At 32.5% G+C, this 15,603-nt stretch overlaps 1 long non-coding RNA gene and 1 other non-coding gene across 2 annotated transcripts; one reads left to right on the top strand and one right to left on the bottom strand.

Annotated features, from left to right (window-relative positions):
• Nucleotides 1-9,110: 9,110 nt before the first annotated feature.
• LOC121222285 (uncharacterized) lies at nt 9,111-10,752 on the bottom strand. Its single transcript, XR_005919536.1, has 2 exons — nt 10,452-10,752; nt 9,111-9,601 (listed from the first exon to the last, which is right to left on the bottom strand). It is a non-coding gene; the product is annotated as an uncharacterized lncRNA (long non-coding RNA).
• A 4,459-nt stretch (nt 10,753-15,211) lies between these two features.
• On the top strand, nt 15,212-15,318 carry LOC121222755 (small nucleolar RNA R71). Its single transcript, XR_005920126.1, has one exon. It is a non-coding gene; the product is annotated as a small nucleolar RNA R71 (small nucleolar RNA).
• Nucleotides 15,319-15,603: the final 285 nt, after the last annotated feature.

Raw genomic sequence — 15,603 nt, 5'->3', positions numbered from 1 at the left:
GACGGATCTTTCATTTATCTACTCTTGTATGTTGATGATATGTTAATCGCTTCGAAGAGCCAAAAAGAGATAGATAAGCTGAAGGCTCAGTTGAATCAAGAGTTCGAGATGAAAGATCTAGGTGAGGCCAAGAAGATTCTCGGCATGGAGATAAGTAGAGATAGACAGAGAGGCAAGCTTTGTTTGAATCAGAAGCAATATCTGAAAAAGGTATTACAATGTTTTGGTGTAAATGAAAACACAAAACATGTAAGTACCCCACTTGCTTCTCATTTGAAACTTAGTGCTCAATTATCTCCGAAAACTGAAGAAGAAAGAGAATATATGGCAAAAGTCCCATATGCTAATGCAGTTGGGAGTTTGATGTATGCGATGGTGTGTACGCGGCCTGACATTTCACAAGTTGTTGGAGTTGTGAGCAGGTATATGCATGATCCTGGAAAAGGACATTGGCAAGCTGTGAAATGGATTCTACGGTATCTTCGAAAAACCGTAGATGCTGGTTTAATTTTTGAACAGGATGAAGCACTTGGTCAGTTTGTAGTTGGATATGTTGATTCCGACTTTGCTGGTGATTTAGATAAACGCCGTTCAACTACGGGGTATCTGTTTACTCTTGCGAAAGCCCCAGTGAGTTGGAAGTCTACCTTACAGTCTACAGTAGCTGTGTCTACTACAGAGGCAGAATATATGGCAGTTACAGAAGCTGTTAAGGAGGCTATTGGGCTTAATGGATTGTTGAAAGACTTAGGAGTTGTTCAAAGTCACATAAGTTTATATTGTGACAGTCAGAGCGCTATTCATTTAGTGAAAATCAAGTCTATCATTCAAGAACCAAGCATATCGACGTAAGATATCACTTTGTGCGGGAAGTCTTTGAAAAAGGAAAAATTCTACTTCAGAAGATTTCGACAGAAGATAATCCCGCAGATATGATGACCAAGGTGGTAACAACAATCAAGTTTAATCATTGTTTGAACTTGATTAACATCCTGAGAATTTGAGCACCTTCAGGTGTATGGCGCTCGAGAGCGCATTTGTAGGCACTACAAAAGATAGCTTTATCGAATTTGGGGAGTTGAAGGAAGTGTGTGAAGATGTGATTATCCTAATCAAATCTTCAAGGTGGAGATTGTTAACATTAATGGAAGACAATTAATAATGGTTGCCATTAACATTAATGGGAGACAATCAATACTGACAACCACAAACTTTGGAAAAGTGGCAAGGGATAATTTTTTTTTGGTCCTTGAGATAATAGGCTATTTATTGTTTGGTCCTTGAACCTCAACTATAAATAGGCCTTCTCATTTCTCATTTCAATTCATCCCAACCAATCTTTCTCTCTTAGTTTTCTCTCTTCTCCCATTTGAGAATTCTTAAGGAATTCTATTTGTTTGTAATATTTTGGAGATAGTAAAGTTATCATCTGGTGTTAGTGCCCGAGGACGTAGGTATAATTTACCGAACCTCGTTAAAACTCTTATGTTCTTTTTGTCATATTTTTCTTTCAATATTTGAGGGTATAATAGTAGTATTTAATTGTGCTATTAAATTACGTTAGAAGGAATATTCTGACTAAGGAAAGACTTGGTATTTAAGAGATCCTTGTGATCCACCTTTCTTCCCTGGGAATTGAACTTTGTGTGATTTTTTAGTACAATAATTTACACGCTTCCGACCCTATTGGAACAACACAGGGCTGCTACCGGGGGATGAGGCGGCTGCCTTAGAGTCGGAAGCAGGTGCGGCGGTAGAAACCACGCCGGTGAGGGCAATCAAAACCAAAGCAAGAACAACAAGTTGGCGTGCCATTTTTATTTTGTAATGTGGTCTTTGCGTTTATTAAGCAAGAAAATTAAAAAAAAAGGAGAGAGAAAAAATGTGGTTAGGAATGGAGAGATGCAATATTTTTGTAATCATGATTAGTGTATTAATACTACTAAATTACCGTATCGTACGACAATTAATTCTCTTTTAATTTTAAATTTAGCCACTAATCATACGATTTTTAAGTTTGTCAATCCTATAATTATTGAAAATTAGTTTTGGTGAATGTTAATTATTAGAATAACCAAAAATAGATAAAACCGTAATTAGTAATTTCATTTTATATCACGTATAACTATCGAAGCTATACATGAATTTTGATCCAATATTTAATATCGTACATCAACTTTGATTTTCTGTGATTCTATACATGAAATTTTTGTTTGTTTCAATTTTCAAAAATAACTAATAACATTATCAAATTAGCATCATTTTACGTTGATGCATTGCGTACATAAACAATTATATTAATCCAATATGAAAATAAATTTATGTATTCCTTTTTTAAATGTGTATAATATATGAACCACAATTCAAGTTTCATGTGTGTAACTGCACCTAATTAAAGTTCATGTATCAAATTGCACATTAGACCAAAGCTCATGTATAAATTTGATGTTTATCCCTTTCCTAAATTATTCATAAATTTTTGATTTAATTGCAGCATACATCCTCAAACAATGATTCTCATTTTAAATTGGTCCCCAAAGTTCAAAACATTCTAATTACATCTTCAAACTATCAATGTGAAATCAATCAAGCATTGCCATTATTGAAGCCGTTAACTTAACTATTAAATGACATGTAAAATCTTATGTGACATTTTAAAGAAAAGTAAAATGTTGTTGTATAAGTTTTAAAATTAAAAACTAAAAATAAAGTAAAACTGAAAAAAGAGAGAGTAAACGATAATTTTCCTAAAAGCTACACTAATGAGGTATTGAATCCTTTCCATTTTTGATGAGATACTCATAGGTTCAACTATCATATTTTTAAGGGAGGAATCGGACTCCAAAAACCAATGTACCAATACTTATGACCTATAATACAACTCTAAAATACAATTATTTAATTTATTAAGGTCAATTTTTGTTTTCTTGTCCGGTGAAATTTAGAATTTAATTATTATATTTAACTTAGCATAATTTGATATTTTTATTTTTGCTATGTGATAGGTGGTGGGATAAAGTAATATTTAGTTTATTATTGAGGTTGAAAAATGCTGCGAATTTTTTTTAAGAAGAGGAAATGTTAATTTTAAACATAATGTACTATGGTAGAAGAATTAATAGGGGATAAAAAGGTAATTTTAAGCACAATACATGCTCTCGGTTCTTTGATTGATACCTTCTTCGAGAACACTTCTTCGGGGCCTCCGCGCCAAGTCTTTTACCCTCGGCTTTGCATGACTGTTGCTACTCTAGGAACCTTCACTCTCGGTTCCTTCACTTCCATGTTACCGACGCTCTCTCCACTTCTTGCGTTACACCTTTGCAGGAGTAGGGTTGGACTTCTTCTCGCTCAGTTTCACATTCTTCCTTGGTGCCCGATTGTCCTCTGCTTTGGGACACCTTCGAATGGCACCCAACCTTAACACTCATAGCTCCACGTCATGCGCATCATTTACCACTCGAATACTGCCAAGCCTACTTACTTGAAGCTCTCAGTCACTTCCACTACCATCAGCTTCAGACTCTTCCAAGGTCTTCCCGATTGCGGACAAGTTGGCCTTGGTGGGGGCAATCTTACACCCTATGGGGACCCTCGCATAAGAGGCAACTGAGTGGCTTTCTCTCGCTTACCTCCTTCACGATTACATCGAGGCGCCTTTTGTCTCGTCGGGGCTTGGCTCACCTTGTCTCCTCATTCTACGAACCGCAGCTATCGACTCCTTACTCTTTTGCTCGCCACAGTTCTTCTGGGACTCGACAATTTAAGAAATATAAAAAAAAAGAAGCCAAAACCATATTTCTTTGGTACTAAAAAAATCGAAATCCATAAATTCCTACCTGGGATTCTTACAGCCTTACTAACTAATTTGTTTGATTATCATAGCGGCATGTGGATAAGGTAGGGATATGGATGTCCTGTATAAAGAAAACAACACTAGCACAATTCTATTGTTTTAAAAAGGACAAGACTGGGGAGAATCTTTGGTCATCAAGAAACTATAACCCTTGTTTTTCACCGCAATATATATAGAGGGAAGCTTTGTACAACTTTTTCGAATGCCTTATTAATAACCATGGAATTAAATAATGGACTACATATGGGAGAGAGATATCATATTATTTTCTTTAACAATACACGACTTGCAAATGAATAGGCTACTTTGCCTACTCCGGTTGCTGTGCTGTATTAATTGCAAAGATATAAACCCTAAGGAATCATCCTATAAAAGTCACATGAGTCTACTATGTAATTGAGTCAAGTCAAGCTTGAATAATGGTTAGTTTGACCTCGAGCTTGACTTGAAATTCAGAACTCAATACTCAGCTTAAGCATCAATTTTTAAGTTTGAGCTTGGCTTGGGATATACTTAACAAGTTATTCGAGCTTGATTAATCTAGTTACTTAAATTTCATGCTTTAGCTTGAACTCGAGCTTGATTAGACTAGTTTGTAATTAAGCTCTTTCTATATAACAAGGGTAAAAATGTAATTTTATAATATAAAATTATATTAACATAAAAAGCTCGATTAAGCTTGCGCTCAAGCTCTATTTGATAATTACCAAATCAAATTCAATTTTTTTTGAGTTGAACTCAACTAGCTTGCAAGCACTAACATCTCATTTACACCGTTAAAGAATCTATCAACAATAATTATATATATTTGTTGATGCAAGATACGATAGTGAAGAGAGATTCAAAGTGGTTAACATTTAACATTGCGAATAGCTTATTTGATTGTTATATGGTTAGAGTTTCGTTTAGAATTTAGGATTTAACATTTTGCACTATTGATAGCCATTGTTGTAGAGACATGGCATCATAGAACCTCGTGTGGTTATGTTAAGGCTCTGGAAGCTAGTCCTTAGAGTCTTAAGAAATTCTGAGACTAGACATGGACATGTTCTAAATTGAACGAGGTTGTAGAATAGCAAACCCTATTTCAATTTGCCATATCAATGCCATTATGAACTTTTCACTTAAAAGTCTACCTTCCATTAGTTAAATAAATTAGATTTGTCGACCAATATGTCTTTTTTTTTCTTAATATAAAAATTACTACATAATGGGAGCATTAAAACACCAAATTCCAACCACCATTCTCAACCACCGGTGGCTTCTTTCTTTTTTTTACTTAATTAATACTTTAAATATTATTATAATTAATACTTAAAACACAGTTCACCGAATTAAGTCTGTTGACTTGATGGTTAAAGTGTTCACTACTCTAGATGTGGCCTGAATTTAAATCGTGTTAGTCGTGTTATTGTTAATGCTTTATCTTCCTCTCATAATTCACAAAAAAAAAACATAGTTCACCAATCTACTCGTTTTAGTAGATTTGTTAAGAGTATAATGTTGTAAGAGAAATTATATATATGAAAAACAGTTCATAAACTTAATGAAAAACATAACATTCTATTTATAGAAATAATTATTTATTTTCCAAAACCCCACCATTTTTTTGAATTGCAAATTGTTTAATGATTTGTTAGCATTTCCTTGGCAATCATTCTATTGACGAACCTTATGACTAGGACTCCACTACGAAACAACTAACTTACTAGTCCAAATAATACAATTATTTAATTATTATATTTTAACTTGATTTTTCTATTTTCTATCAAGGTCAATAGCGATACCACCGCTTGGACTTGGAGCGGTAGCTGAGAAGTAGGGGAGGAACTAACAACACTACCATCTGCAGAAGCTCTAGCTAGTGCACTTGTAGGGCTGCCACCGGTGGATGAGGCGTTGGCAAAAACCACGCCGGCAAGGGCAATCAAAACCAAAGCAAGAACAACAAGTTGGCATGCCATTTTTTTTCGAAATGCGGTCTCTGTGTTTATTAAGCAAGATTTTTTTTTAAAAAGAGAGTGAAAAATGTGATTAGGAATGGAGAGATGCAATATGTTTGTATTCATGATTAGTGTATTAATACTAGTTACCATATCGTATGACAATTAATTCTCTTTTAATTTTAAACTTAACCACTAATCATACGGTTTTTAAGTTCGACAATCCTATAATTATTGAAAATTATGTTTGGTGAATATTAATTATTAGAACGACCAAAAATAGATAAAACTAATTTCATTTTATATCATTACTAATGGTATAAATATCAAAGCTATACATGAATTTTGCTCTAATGTGTAATGCCATACATATGAAAATAAATGTATGTATTCATTTTTTAAATGTGTATAATTGAATCAAAATCAAACTTTCATGTACATATTTGAACCACAATTCCAGGACTAGGTATATAATTAAAGTTCATGTATCAAATTGCACATTGGACCAAAATTCATGTATATATTTGATACTTATCCCTTTTCCTAACTTATTTGTGAAAATTTGAGTTAATTGCACTAGACATCCTCAAACTATGTCTCTCATTTTAAAGTGGTCCCCAAATTTCAAAATATTCTAATTACATCTCCAAACTATTGATGTTAAATCAATCAGGCATTGCCATTTGTTAATAATGAAAATAAAACAAGAACACTTGTCAAAGAAAGAAGGCCCTAATATATAGTAGAAAGGTATACATCATTTCCTTCAAATTATTGGAGTAACAATTTAGTGCAAAACCATGTTGAGAAATGAACAAATCTTATAGCTCAAAACAAGTAATTCAAAAAAATGGATATCATAATAAATGAAAAAAGCCAAAATTCCCATTTAAGTTAGGATAAGTATATTTAACTAGCATGATTGGTTAGACAATTGTTATAAAATCTAATTACCATTTTTGAATATTAAAAGCAAAAAAGCTCAAATCCAACAACCTCGTAACAACAAGCAAAGATTTAATAATAAATAGGCCTTATTGACATTGATAAGGACGGGCCACATTTTTCCATGGTAATTTCATGTGTTGAGATTTTAGTTCTAGTTGCATGCGGTCTTAAACTCAAATTTTTTGTCTATGAGCCTAAATCAGCCTTCTAGTTTATGTGAAATGTTATCTTGTCTGATCTATAAAAAAAGTGATTCGTTTAAGTATGCCTATTTCACCTAACATTACTAATGTGTTTAATTGTAGTATGTTTGAGCACTCACTGAGCTTTCATAAGCTCACCCACTTTTTTTATACCATTGCGATGATTTAACTTGTGTAGAGGTGGAGAAGTGAGCCATCCAAGTGACCCATAACGAGGCTATACCTTGGTATGTTGATGTGTTCCCAAATCCAATTGAAGAAGGCAATATGGGACCAAATTATGGGATTTAGAATTAGAACTAGTTATAATTGTTGGGTTGTAATTGGACATTATGGGGTCTTTAATTGGTTTGATTTGGAACTTTTATTACTACTTTAGATAGATGATTAAATGGTAGATTATGAATGCTTGATGAATGGAATGAGTAATTGTTCGAATAACTTGTAAGTGCAGGTTGAAGAGCCATTAGTTATCGAGGTAAGTCTTATACGTTTTATGTGTGATTTGGAAATTAATCATGAGCTTAGTTTGCATGGAATGTAAAACTGGACAAATTATGTAAATAGTAGGTGTCCTGTGAACTAATTAAATGATGATTATTTTATGAAGAAACGTATAATGTGTAACATCTTATTTTTCAGTAGTGTCAAAAACAATAGTTTTGGGACCATAATTCTGATGTGTCAGTTTGTAAATATTAATTATTTAATATTTACGAGGTTATTGGTATCGTATTAAAATTTGGTTAAGAAATTGCAATGTTTAGATAATTAATTAAGTAAAAAGGGCTAAATCATAAAAAATGAAAAAGTTAGTTTATATTAGTTAAATGTGTTGGATAGTTATTAAATGTAAACTAATGGACATAATTGGTAAATAATCCTTAAATAAATATAGTAGACAATTATGGACAAAACTTTGTTTAGTATTAAGTTAAATGAAAAGGGTAAAATGGTAAATAGACAAATAAAAACAAAAACAAAGGAAAAAAAACCAAGTATCATCTTCTTCCATTATTCTTTTTCCTAGTCGAATACACCATAAGAGAACTTGGAGACCTTTGGTCAATCTTTGCTATTGCATGTAAGTGAATTAGATCCTGTTTTTAATGATTTTTATATTTTTGAGATCGTTGTGATGAAATTTAACTAGTATAGGGGCTATTTTGTAAAATTGTCAAATGTTTAGAAATTTACAATTGATGATTTTTGAATGTTTTTTTATGTTAGTTGGTTTTTTTTGGAAGCTTGTTTGTTAGATATGATTAAATTTCAAAGTGATTTATAGTAATCTTAAGTTTAGGGACTAAGTAGGTAAAATATTGAAGATGGCTTGGTTTTCTTGTGTATTTTTGAAATTTAAGGGTTGTAATAAGATGGATAAAAATTCGGTTACATGGGTATAGGATATAATTGTAGAAATAAGTTTGTTTTGGTTTTAATGACCAAATTGTATAAAATGTAAATGTTTGAGGCAAATGTACAAAATTGTAAATAAGAAGTTATATGTATTAAATTGAATAGTATATGAAATTGAGGCTAATAATTAAAATAAATGATATTATAGATCAAGAACAAGTAGATATCTAAGGAAAAGAGAAAGTTACAGAATGGTCCCTAAACATTTGTTGTTTCTGTAGTTTAACCCTGGTAAGTTTGTTCGCTTTAATTTATTATAATTTGAAATATTATATTGATTGTGAAATTGGTTGTTGAATATTTTTTTGGTATAATTTTTCTGTTATAAACTGTTATGAATTGAGAAAGAAATTGTTCAAATGTCATGTGGTTATGTTAAAGCTCATGGAGTTGGTCCTTAGAGGCTTAAGAAGTTTTGAGACTAGACATGGACATGTTCTAAATTGAACGAGGTTGTAGAATAGCAAGCCCTATTTCAATTCGCCATATCAATGCCTTTATGAACATTTTCACTTAAAAGTCCACCTTCCATTAGTTAAATAAATTAGATTTGTCGACCAATATGTCTTTTCTTCTTTATATAAAAATTACTACAAAATGGAGCATTACAAATACCAAATTCCAATATGCTTAACACAATTCATACTTAAAACAATTCACTTAATTAAGCCTGTTGACTTGATGGTTAATGTTTTCACCGCTCCAGATGTGGCCTGAATTTAAATTGCACTAGTCGTGTTGTAAGTGAAATTATATATATGAATAACAGTTCATTAACTTAATGAAAAACATAACATTCTATTTATAGAAATAATTATTTGTTTGCTAAAACCCCACCATTTTTTTTTTAAATTTCAAAATGTTTAATGATTTGTCAACATTTCCTTGACAATCATCTATGGATGAACCTTATGACTAGGACTCCAGTACGAAACAACCAACTCACTAGTCCAAATAATACAATTATTTAATTATTATATTTAACTTGACCTTTCTATTTTCTATCAAGGTCAATAGCGATACCACTGCTAGGATTTGGAGCGGTAGCCTGAGAAGTAGGGGAGGAACTAGCAGCACTGCCATCTGTAGAAGCTCCTGCTGGTGCATTTGCAGGGCTACAACTGGCGGATGAGGCATCGGCAGAAACCACCCTAGTGAGGGCAATCAAAACCAAAGCAAGAACAAAAGCAAGAACAACAAGTTGGCGTGCCATTTTTGTTTCAAAATGTGGTCTTTGTGTTTATTAAGCAAGAATTTTTTTAAACAAAAAAGAGAGAAAAATGAGATTAGGAATGGAGAGATGCAATATGTTTGTAATCATTATTAGTGTATTAATACTAGTAAATTACCATATCTAACAACAATTAATTCTCTTTAATTTTAAACTTAGCAACTAACCATACAATTTTTAAGTTTGGCAATCCTATAATTATTGAAAATTAGGTTTGGTGAATGGTAATTATTAGAATGGCCAAAAATAGATAAAACTAATTTCATTTTATATCATTACTAATGATATAAATATCAAAGCTATACATGAATTTTGATCTAATGTGTAATGCCATACATATGAAAATAAATGTATGTATTCATTTTTTAAATGTATATAACTGAATCAAAATCAAACTTTCATGTACATATTTGAACCACAATTCCAGGACTAGGTATATAATTAAAGTTCATGTATCAAATTGCACATTGGACCAAAATTCATGTATAAATTTGATATTTATCCCTTTTCCTAACTTATTTGTAAAATTTTGAGTTAATTGCACCAAACATCTTCAAACTATGTCTCTCATTTTAAAGTGGTCCCCAAATTTCAAAATATTCTAATTACATCTCCAAAGTATCTATGCTAAATCAATCAAGCATTGCCATTATTCAAGCCGCTAATTTAACTATTAAATGGGATGTAAAATATCATGTGACATTTTAAAGAAAAGTAAAATGTTGTTGTATAAGTTTTAAAATTAAAAACTAAAAATAAAGTAAAATCGAAAAAAAGGAGTAAACGATAATTTCTCTAAAAGCTACACTAATGAGGTAATGAACACTTTCCATCTTTTATATGATACTCACAGGTTTAATGATTTGTTGGCATTTCCTTAACAATCATTCTATGGATCATCAATAGGGATACCACCGCGACTTGGAGTGGTAGCCTGAGAAGTAGGGTAGGAACTAGCGGCACTGCCATCTGTAGAAGCTCCAGTTGGAGCACTTGCAGGGTTGCCACCGGCGAATGAGGCATCGGTATAAACCACGCCGGCGAGGGCAATGAAAACCAAAGCAAGAATAACAAGTTGGCATGCCATTTTTGTTTCAAAATGTGGTCTCTGTGTTTATTAAGAAAGAATTTTTTTAAAAAAAAGAGAAAAAATGTGATTAGGAATGGAGAGATGCAATATGTTTGTAATCATGATTAGCGTATTAATACTAGTAAATTACCGTATCTAACGACAATTAATTCTCTTTTAATTTTAAACTTAGCCACTAATCATTCGATTTTTAAGTTCGGCAATCCTATAATTATTGAAAATTGGGTTTCGTGAATGTTAATTATTAGAATGGCCAAAAGTAGATAAAAGTGATTTCATTTTATATCATTACTAATGGTATAAACATCAAAGCATGCATGAATTTTGATCTAATGTGTAATGCTATACATATGAAAATAAATGTATGTATTCATTTTTTAAATGAGTATAGTTGAATCAAAATCAAACTTTCATGTATATATTTGAACCACAATTCGAGGTCTAGGTGTATAATTAAAGTTCATGTATCAAATTGCACATTGGACCAAATTTCAAGTATAAATTTGATATTTATCTCTTTTCATAAATTTTTCATAAAATTTTGAGTTAATTGCGCAACACATCCTCAAAGTATGTCTCTCATTTTAAAATGGTCCCAAATTTCATAACATTCTAATTACATCTCAAAACTATCTATGTGAAATCAATCAAGCATTGCCATTATTCGAGCCCTTAATTTAACTATTAAATAGCATGTAAAATGTCATGTGACATTGTAGAGGAAAGTATAATGTTGTTGTATAAGTTTTAAAATTAAAAACTAGAAATAAAGTAAAACAGAAAAAAGAGAGAGGAAACAATAATTTCTCTAATAGCTACACTAATGAGGTATTGAACCCTTTCCATATTTGATGCGATACTCACAGGTTCAACTATCATATTTTTAAGGGAGGAATCATACTCCAAAGATAAGAAACAAGCTTACAAAGTTTATTGTGCATAATTCCAAACTTTTTATTGTATTTCTCATATTTTCTCATGCACCCACTTGTGTAATTATTTCTTTAAATATTTCAAGTGATGGAAAATCATTTATGTCGCCTATATTGTTGTAAATTAGTCTTTAAGAGGTATTCTTTGTTTGTAATTTATTTCTTATCTTAGTGAGGGTTTACTTAAGGTTTTCAGTAGAAAACCTTAAGGGGAAGCAGCTCTATATTGCCTACTTAAAATATAGTGATTTTAAAGGTTAAACATTGTCCTTGAAATTTTCAAATTAGTGAATTTGGAAAAGTCTTTAGTTGAGGTAAGTTAAGGTAGTGGACGTAGACAATAGGGGTCAAACCACTATAAATCCTTATGTTGATTTTTCTTTGCCATATTTCTTCGAAAATTTTAAAACATCAATCCATCCCTCCTCTTGGTGTATAACGAGCTTTAAACATAGTTAATATTTACTGTATGAAAAAATATCTTGAAAGTTTTTTTTTCAATTGAAATTCAAGAAGATGGCGCATTGTTTAAAATTCGGGGATTCATGGTGCAATGACACAAAGTTGTTGAAGGAAAAAATGTTCAATTGTTCAGTAATTACTTTAGCTACTCATCGAGACAATGGATCATGGATATGGATTTGAAGTTTAAGAAAATATTCGAGGGAGATACAGTGAAACTTGATTTATCTTTCACGTTGGAGGAGATGAAAGAAGTGGTATGGAGTTTTGACACCAACTGGTTTGTGTTAAATTCGCATTGGTTTATATGAAAGATAATGGTATGGCTACAACCTGTGCTGCGGCTGGGGTGAGAAGATCAGCATTATTTAAAGTTTGGTAGTGATATATTCTTTATTCTTTATTAGTAGTTTGGTCAGATGCTGTTATTTATATGTCTTTTTTTCTTAATATAAAAATTATTTTGTAATAGGAGTATTACAAATACCAAATTCAAACTACCATTCCTAACCATTAATGGCTTCTTTCTTTGTTTTCTCAATTAATGCTTTAACTATTATTATAATTAATACTTAACACACAGTTCATTGAATTAAGTGTGTTAACTTATGGTTAAGGTATTCGTCGCTCTAGATATAGCCTGAATTCAAGTCGTGCTAGTCGTCTTGTTGTTAGGGCTTTACCATCCTCTCATAATTCAGAAAAAAACAAAGTTCACCAATCTACTCGTTTTAGTAGATTTGTTAAGAGTATAATGTTGTAAGTGAAATTATATATATGAAAGACAGTTGATAAACTTAATGAAAAATATATCATTCTATTTGTAGAACTAATTATTTATTTTAAAAAACCCCACCATTTTTTTAAATTTCAAATTGTTTAATGATTTTTTGGTATTTCCTTGACAATCATTCTATGGATCATCAATAGGGATACCACCGCTAAGACTTGGAGTGGTAGCCTAAGAAGTATGGGAGGAACTAGAACACTACCATCTGTAAAAGCTCCAGCTGGTGCACTTGCAAGCTACCACCGGTGGATGAGGCGTCAGTAGAAACCACGCCGACGAGGGCAATTAAAACCAAAGCAAGAACAACAAGTTGGCGTGCCATTTTTGTTTCAAAATATGGTCTCTGTGTTTATTAAGCAAGAAATTGTTTTTAAAAAAATTCTATTATCAAAATAAGGTTTGTGTCGATTAATATTTACCTTAAAAGTGCCGAGTTCAGAATAAGTTACCTCGACTGTACCGTATGGGAAGACATTCAATACCGTAAAAGGAGTTATTCTATTTGCAATAAGCTTTGAAGTGGCAATTCGACGGTCCGTTTTATCCAACAATACCTGGTCCCCAGCCTTCAATTGGTTCGTTCCATCCTTATGCTCGTCATGGCGTCGCTTTGGTTCCGCATTGTGTATTCTCAGTTTCTCCTTGACATGTGTTCGCCATTTGTCTAGTTTATCGATCTGTAGCATTCGTTCTTCATGAGTCGTTCTATTTTTTTCGCATGGGCAGGAATGTAGCTCCATCATGTTTTTCCTAGGGATTTCCTGCAAAGAAGTTTTAGCCACAAGATTACTAAATTGAATAGAACTCGTATAATTATCTCGATCACTAGAAGTCGTAACAGAATTACGAGCTTGGAGTGTAATCATTTTGTCACCTACACGAAGTATAAATTCACCTGTACCAACATCTATAATAGTTCTTACAGTTGCTAAAAAGGGCCGACCTAGAATCAAAGGCACGTCGCTATCCACATCCATGTATAAAACAATGAAATATTCTGGGAATATGAATTTATCAATTTTTACAAGTACGTCTTCAATAATAGCCCTAGGAAATCTAATGGTTCTATCAGCTAATTGAATACTCATATTAGTTTGTTTGGGTTTCCCAAGACCTAATTGTTTAAACATTTTATTGGGCATGACATTAATACTAGTCCCTAAATCAGCCTAAGCATTATTAATATTCAAACTACCAATTAAACAAAGAATAGTAAAACTCCCTGGATCTTTCAATTTGTTGGTAGTTTATTTTGAGAAATGGCCGAGCAAAATGCATTTAGCTTCACATGCAACAAATCATCTAACTTCCGTTTTTTTGCCAAAAGCTTCTTTAAAAATTTAAAGGAATTGGGCATTTGCGAAAGAGCTTCAATAAATAGTAAGTTAATATGTAATTGTTTCAAAATTTTAAGAAATTTACCAATTTGCTTATTTGTGTGGTCCTTCTTTGTCGCGTTGGGATATGACAAACGAGGTTTATATTTCTTACTGACTGAATTTTTCTCATTCTGGCTTACCTCGACCTTACCGTTACTTACCACAATTTCTTACCTCGGTTTTGATTTAGATTCAATTAACCCTTCTTCATCTCGAACAGTAATTGCATGAAGTTGCTCCATTGGGTTAGTTTCAGTATTACTAGGCAAACTAACTTGTGGTCATTTTGAAATCAACTTTGCAAGTTGACCGATTTGGTTCTCGAGCCCTTGAATTGATGCTTGTTGATTTTTAAATGCTGTTTATATGCTTTAGAATGGGTTTTTGAACTGAAATAAACTTCGTCAACATTTCCTCAAGGTTTGGTTTTTTCTCTTGTTGGTAAGGTTGTTGTTGAAAGCCTGGAGGGGGTTGTGGTTTTTGATTTCCTTGACTACCCCAAGAGAAATTGGGATGGTTTCTCCAACCCACATTATAAGTGTTACTGTAAGGATTATTCTGAGGCCTAAAATTATTACCCATATAGTTGATTTGTTCGGTCTCTGTGCTATGACCGTAGGGCAGATATTCTGGATTGCTCATTCCTCTTCTATTTGCATCGCATTGCATCACCGGATGCACCTGCGTAGAAACACATAAACTGTTAATTTTCTTATTTAATTGTTCTAGCATATTTGATAACATGGTGACTGCATCTAGATTGAAAACACTGGCTACTCTATTAGGCTTCGTCCTCATGACTTGCCATTGATAATTATTCAATGACATCTATTCAATAAACTCATAAGCCGCTTCAGGAGTTTTATTGTTCAGAGTAACACCGACTATTGCATCGATTAACTGCTTAGTCGAGGGGTTCAAATTGTTATAGAAGGTTTGAACTTGTAGCCATAGAGGTAACCCATGGTGATGACACCTTCTCAATATATCCTTATACCTCTCTCATGCATCATATAGGGTCTCTAAGTTCATCTGCACGAAAGAAGAGATATCATTCCTCAGCTTAGCTGTTTGAACCGGTGGGAAGTACTTCAGTAAAAATTTCTCGGTCATTTGATACCAAGTAGTGAAAGAACCTTGTGGTAAAGAATTCAACCACTGTTTAGCTTTATTCCTTAATGAGAAGGGAAACAATTGTAGGCGAATGACATCGTTAGAAATACCATTTATCTTGAAAGTATCACAAGCTTCCAGAAAATTAGCCAAATGAGTATTTGGATCTTCGTCTTGCAAACCATCGAACTGAACAAACTGTTGAATCATCTGAATAGTGTTTAGCTTCAGTTCGAA

Source organism: Gossypium hirsutum, chromosome D10 (genome assembly GCF_007990345.1).
Source record: "Gossypium hirsutum isolate 1008001.06 chromosome D10, Gossypium_hirsutum_v2.1, whole genome shotgun sequence".
Classification (NCBI taxonomy): domain Eukaryota; kingdom Viridiplantae; phylum Streptophyta; class Magnoliopsida; order Malvales; family Malvaceae; genus Gossypium; species Gossypium hirsutum.
This window is presented reverse-complemented; position numbering and strand designations above follow the sequence as displayed.